This window comes from Chaetura pelagica, unplaced genomic scaffold (genome assembly GCF_000747805.2).
Source record: "Chaetura pelagica isolate M959 unplaced genomic scaffold, ChaPel_1.0 scaffold36, whole genome shotgun sequence".
Taxonomy (NCBI): Eukaryota; Metazoa; Chordata; class Aves; order Apodiformes; family Apodidae; genus Chaetura; species Chaetura pelagica.
In genome coordinates, this window is record NW_009953726.1 from 3,357,993 (window position 1) to 3,364,752 (window position 6,760).

Consider the following 6,760-nt stretch of genomic DNA (forward strand, 5'->3'; position numbering starts at 1 on the left):
GGGGGGAGAGGGTCAGAGCATCGGGGAGAAGGGGGACACGGCATCGCCACCCACTTCGTGTGCTTTGCCGTGGGATTGCTGTAAAATCATCAGGTGAATGATTAAATCCCTGCGTTGTGCTCTCGAGCATCCTCCGGGGACGGGAGGGGGGATCTCGTGAGGATGTTGTTTTGCTGCCCAGCAGGGGAGGGGGACAAACAGCATCTCCCTTTTTTTTTTTGGGGGGGGGGGGGGGGGTGATTTTCAGCTCCTTCTGAGCAGGTCGGTGGCTGTGCTGGGTGGGGCTGGCTACCTCCCCGGGTGCCTCGGACAGCTTTGCAGCCATTTTTAAGTCGGCTTATTTTTTCCCAGGCAGCATCCAGCCTTTGTTTTGATAAAAAGAGAGTCTCTGTGACGCTGCTCAGTGGGCAGATTAGAGGCAGAAAAGCTTAGCTGCTGATTCTGCCGGGCAGGCTGCTCTCTGCTTTGGGCAGGCTTTGTTTGGATGTATTTTTTTTATTTTTAAGGTGCATGTTTACATGGAATAGACCGTACATCGTGATGATGCTCACAGCAGGATCCCTGGGAGAGAGATGACTCCACAGCATCATCTCATTCAAGGGTCCAGCATCCTCACAGGGCAGAGTTTCATAAACGCAGCTCAAAACCTTCCTGCTTTTTTTTTTTCTGGGGGGGGAGGGCAGGGTCAGATCTTTCAGACAGACACTTGTCCCTAGGGAGCTTGATATTTTTGCAGTCTTTATTAAGCATCTAATTGTATTTGCGGTCTGGGTTGGGTTTTTTTAGGGAAGATGAGTAGCTGGAAAGTAAACAGATGCACCTGTTAATTGCCAACCTATAGCAGCTCCAGTTTTCCATACTTGATTCAAGGGTCAGGGTTTTCTATAGGATCTCATGATCCATTAAGCTTGCCTGAAAAACCCACAACCACACTTCAGGGTCTTTTCATCTGAGCTTTGCAGATAAACTTCCTTGTTCGGTGGGGTTTGCGTTTTGCTTTGGGTTGGTTTCCAAAAAGGTGCTGATCCTTATAAAAACATTATTCTGCTGAGTCAGATGGCTTGAACCACCTGTATTTAGAAGCAAAATGAATATTTCCCCTCCTTATCAGAAAAAAATAACATTTTTTCATAAATTAAAAAGGGAGAAATAACAAAGGGCACGATGCTATTGTTTAATTTAATGATAGTAATAATAATAATAACAATAACAACAACAATAGCAGGCTTTCTCTCCCTCATTGCTCTCCTTTTTGAAACCAAGATGTAGATTTCCTGGAAATTAAATGACACAATATGTCCCGTACTGGTTTGGAAAAAAATAATCCCAACAACAACCAAACAAAAAAACAGATCTGAAAAAATCAACGCAGCTAAAATGAATCACCTGCCTCACTTCCACATCATTTGCATAGCTTTTTTTTTGCCTTTTTTTTTTTTTTTTTTTCCCCCCTTGGGTGGTGTTTTATGATTCAAAAATGATCCTGCAGAAAACATGAAATAATCATAGAATATAATTCTTTGATCATTCCCAGATAAAATAGAAGGAATTGAAAATTCAAAAGAATGAAGACTAAAGATTTGATTTACTGATTCTTTTAATATCTAATATTATATTATTATTATTATATTATTTCTATAGTCTCTATCTCTCAAGCCAGAATATCAGTCTCATGCAAACCTGGAGTTGTGTAATTTTGCCAGCTTCATTATCAATGGAATGATGGTTCCTCTCTTAAAACTCAGGAATCTGCCTGTGAACGTAACAGATGCAGACACAAACCTTGGTGAATACAGAACAGATTTTAACTGAAATCATGGAAAAGCAATGTTGAGGTTAACATAAGATGGAATTAATAAACAGGTCTGCAAGTATTTGTATCCTTGGTTTCCCCTTGCAGTACTTGCAACTGGTATAAAATTGGGTGGGGATCATGAGAAGCTGCAGGGACACCAGCTTTGGGTTTGCCCTACTCCACCTGCCTGCTGCTATTTTCCTGGCAATGACGCACCTGATGCTGCTGCCCCTGTTGAGGAAAATTGCAGTGTGTTTTGCCCACCCCTCCTGCAGGTACAGCTTGATCCTGTCAGTGGCAGCTCATGGGGCAGCCCCTCGGGGGAGTGGGACACTGATTTGTCCCTGCTGGGCGTGTACATTGACATGGGCAGCCTTGGGGAGCTGCAGCTGACTTCCACACCCAGGTCATCTTTCACACTGGAAGGTGATGAATGTGAAGTAGGCTGGGATGGAGCCATGCATAATGCATGAGCCTGTTGGAGAAACCTCTCTGGCTGGGTGTGCTGGTGGATGTGGGCCCTGGAGGAACAACCTGGAGGCAGTGCCAGCCGTGAGGTGCGCAGCTCCAGGTGTGGCTCCAGGTGCAGGTGGTGGAGCAGCTCAGCAGGACTCATCCCTGCACCTTGGTGGAGAGGTTTCTCTGGATTAGGAAGGCCTTGGCTCCATGGAGTTCTTGGATGTCAGTACACTGGTCCCCATGTGTGTTCCCTCTTCCACTGATTTCTTCTACACGCCAGCTCTTGGGTGGTCAGCAGTGACGTGGGTCTTCCTGCAGCTTTCACCTCCTGCAGGGCTTCTTAACAAAGAAAATAGGAACGTTCCAGAGAAAAAGACCTGTGAACTATTCATAGAAATGATCCTAAATATTATCCATATTATAGTTATAGCTTCATGGGGAAAAGGACTGGAGACTTCATCGAATCCATCAAACTGACTTAACCCCGCAGGGGCTGCAGTTATTGATTAGTATTTTCTTGGCAGCTGTTTCCTGACAACCAGCTTCCTTCCTTGATTAGTACATCAATTGGTTTCCAAAAGGTGCTGAGAAGCTGCACCAACTATTCATGGCAATGTTCTCCACTTTAAGACTGATAAAGAAGTTCAGTGACAATAAAGTGGATGTGTGCTATTCATCTATAATCTTATTGACAGTTCTGAAGTCTGTCTAATCACAACTATTATGAGAATATAACTTCAGCCAGTTGGTACCTTCAGTGCTGAAAATAACTCTCAGCTGGGATCCACTTGTCTTGCTCAAATGAGCTGTCTCTGCTTTCAGCAGCTAAAGGTCTGTCCCAATAGTTGGTTCCTATGTTGGATCTTGGTAAAGCTAAAATCTTGGAACCAAGTCATCATCTGACGTAACCAATTTAACTAATAGTTTCACAAAACCACAATAACTTATGAGGAATTGACTTCCTAATTCCAAAATTGATTTCCTCTGAAAATTTAAATGAAATTTGTAATGAATTTTCTACTTTCAGATTTGCTTTCAGTTTCTCTTTGTTGGGGTTTTTTTGTCACTGCTACAGAAATTGTATCAATCCTTCCTCGAGCACATTCCTGTTGTTGGCAATACCCCTGCAAGGTCAAGAGTTTAGAGTTACAGGACAAGCTGTCTTAGATGAGCTGCACAATGTTCAACTGCCAACCATCCCAGTAAACACTTTGACCTAGGTGGTATAAAAAATCAGTGAGATTTCAATAACTCTGCTAAAAATTGTGCTCTGCACACTTCTTGTGCAATGTCTGAATGTTGGTGGTTTTTTTTTCATTTAAAAATAAATGGACAATTTTCTTTCATTGCTAGAACAAGGAGAAAATTCCTCAAAAGTAACACTGTTTGAAAGTATTCCCTGAGGAGTAATTTAAGGTCTAGTAAGAGGGTGATGATGGGAAAATAGCTGAAGGCAACATTTGAGAGCTTCTTTGGCTTTCATCAGGTCTCCGTGAAATGACAGCAGTCTGAGCCATTCATTTTGAACATTGCAGGTTTTCAGATGTTTGGAAAGAATTAAGAAGGGTTCAAGTTTTGGTCCAGGAGCATCTCAGGAAAATCTTAACATTTCCATAGCCTTATGTGCATGCAGTGACTGCATCCGAGGACTCTGCTTGGTCTCCTTGGATTCTGCTCACTTCAGGTGACTGCAGTAACATCCTCCATGGAAACTGGCCAAGGCAGGTAGTGATATGGTTTGATGAGCAGGAGGTGTGGGGAGGAGGCTTTCTTCTGCCAGTGTGCTAAAAACTGGTCTTGAAACATCTCTCATGTGAAAATGATAATAACAATAACAAAACTAATGGCATTAATAATAATAACAACAATAATGCCAAAGAATACAACAGAGCTATATGTGGCATGGTTGTAGGGCTGATTTTTTATTGCCAATCCTCTTCTGTCTACCCAAGCCCACTCTGGTGCCTCACATAAAGTAATCTAGTAATACTTTTTTGCTCACATCTTGATCTTGCAGAAGGAGTAGGATATAACATGGGGGACATCCTCCTCTATCAAGGCTTTCCTTTTATTATCCATTCCTACCCCAGGTCTTTTCTCATCAGAGTTCAGGGACCAAGAAGGTCTGAACTTTCATGTTAACTCTTGGGGCAGATGAATGATAAAGATATAAAACTGCACTAAGAATGGGAAGTTAATGGACAAGGTGTGTACAGGAGGTAGAAGAAGTATGGAGAGATCCCTCAAGGCTGGAGATAAAGGATAAGGAGAGCTGCCTCATGAAGCAGCACAGATATTCTGTCTTGGTTCTGCTGTTTAGCCCAGCAGTCTTGGGAAGGCACCAGACTGCTCATTAAATGGAGTAACCATCAGTATTACATTGGAATCAGATCTGTTGTGGGGAGGGGAGTGATGGCCACGTTGGATCCTTCACTGGAGAGAAGAGTGTCCTGCACCCCGTGTCTGACACTGCCAACTGGAATGTCTTGGAGCATGAGCAATATTTACTTCTCTCCAAAGACTTGAAGCTTTGTTGAGTTACATGTCAAATATTGTTGCCATAATGCTCTAAGCAAGATTTCCCTTCTTAAATTATGTTTCATGATCTTTTCAAATCCAGTAGGTCTGAGAAATTACTTATGAAGGCATTTATATTTATGAAGTCATAATATTATGCTGCATCCAGAATTAAAGGCTGTGTGTAGACAGGTTTTTCTCACTTCTCAACAATACTAATACTATTAGCTAGGGAAGGAAGCTGTACAACCCATCGATTTTATCTCCTGAGGAGGCCCAATGGGACCTCTGTTGTGGGAAGGGCAGCTCGATCGCATCCAAGACTGTAATTAGTATTGTTGAAGAGCATATAACCTTTTATTTGATCATCAAGACCCATGGGCCTCATTTGAAGGCTGGATACAAGGGGTTTGCACACACTTTTTGTACTAACTTCCATGTACATGCTGCTTGATGCATGTTCATTTTTCATACAGCTGCTGCAGTAGAGGGAAACTTGCAAATTCAAAGGAGAGAACAGAGGTTTTCAGAGGATGGAAGGGAAGGTGAAGATGTGAATTGTCCAGTCTGCGTTCAGTTGATTTTCCTTGATTTTAATCTTAAAATGCTTTATTTGAGACATGGAATGGAAAGATCCCTGTTTCTCTTACAAGAGTATTTTTCAAAACCACGACTATGCAGGAGTGTGAAGGTGTGAGAGCATTTTAGCTACAAGGTGGTTTGGATCCCCTATTCTCCCTCTGGGATCTCTGCTCAGGAGCCTTGGGCTGCAGCTGCCCCACAGCACAGTGCTTCTGGAGACCATGTAAACAACCAGAGCTCAGTCCTCATGTTTCTACCAGGTCCTGAGGAGAATGATCCAGGAGCATCAATACTTAGCCCACCTCAGCTATCTCAAGTCATCCACCCCTTTGCCTCCAGCACTGCCCTTCCCAGCCCCCAGGTCTGACTTCTGGCTTTTTTGATGCCAAATATTCAGGAGCAGAAACTTTTTTTTTTTTTTTTTTGCTGAAAGCCAAGATGAGACCTGAGGCTCCATACTCAGGAGCAGTTCCTTGCTGTGTGTGCTGCTGCTGTTACTTATATTTGTGAGGTCACTTTTCACTTGCCTCACGAACGCAGGTATTTATAGAGTTTACCTTTTGTGCCTCGTTAGTCTGTGGGTTGGCCCCAATTGGAAGACTGCCATTAGTTTAATGAGAAGTTACACCACAAAGCATAGCTGAGGCACTGATTTGGCACCCTGCAAAACTTTTTCTTTCAAAGAGAAGGCTCCTTTAACATTTTGTAACTTCTGCTGTAGGTTAAAATACACGGGCAGGTGACACTTTCAGATCAATAGCTCCTCAGACATGTTTCTCCAGAAAAACTCCTCAAAGGCAATTGCAGTGACTTGCAGCACTGCTGTCTTAGAGATAACTGGAACATCCTCCTTAATAAATACAAATACTTTTGAGTCTGATGCAGTTCTGGCAAAACCCAGAGTCCTTTTATACCTCCTCAAATGAGCCCGAGCTCTGGTGTGTTGTTCTGCAGAGAATGCAAAGTGACCCACGCTGACTCCCTCCTTCCAGGAGGCTAAAGAGAGTCCATGGAAAGCTACAGCTGAACTTCTTCTGCATGTTAATGGGCACAGTCAGGATTTTACAGTTGGGATTTTCAAACCAGAAGGAACCCAAACCTCAGGGAAGCCGAGGCCGATTTCAGTGCCTCTTTTCCAAACTCTGTTTGCAAATCCTAACTGCAAAACTTAGGTGTTTTGAAGTTGGCATTTTGGCTCTCAGAAGTGTCCTTTGTTCAGCCAGGCAGACTTCCCCACTGTCCACTTGCATGCATGTCACATATGGACAGGCTCTGGTGGCCCCACCTCTTGCTTCATGCATATTCAGGACGTGTTGCTCCGAATGGTGCCATTGTGGCCAGGTCTGGGCAGGGCTCTGCACACACACAGTCTGTAGCACACACAGTGGAACCTGTTATTCTTTCCCT

At 43.4% G+C, this 6,760-nt stretch overlaps 1 protein-coding gene across 2 annotated transcripts in view; it reads left to right on the forward strand.

Annotated features, from left to right (window-relative positions):
* The window catches only part of RTN1 (reticulon 1), a 125,236-nt gene that overhangs the window by 109,174 nt on the left and 9,302 nt on the right, over positions 1-6,760 (forward strand). The gene's annotated exons all lie outside the window — the stretch shown is intronic.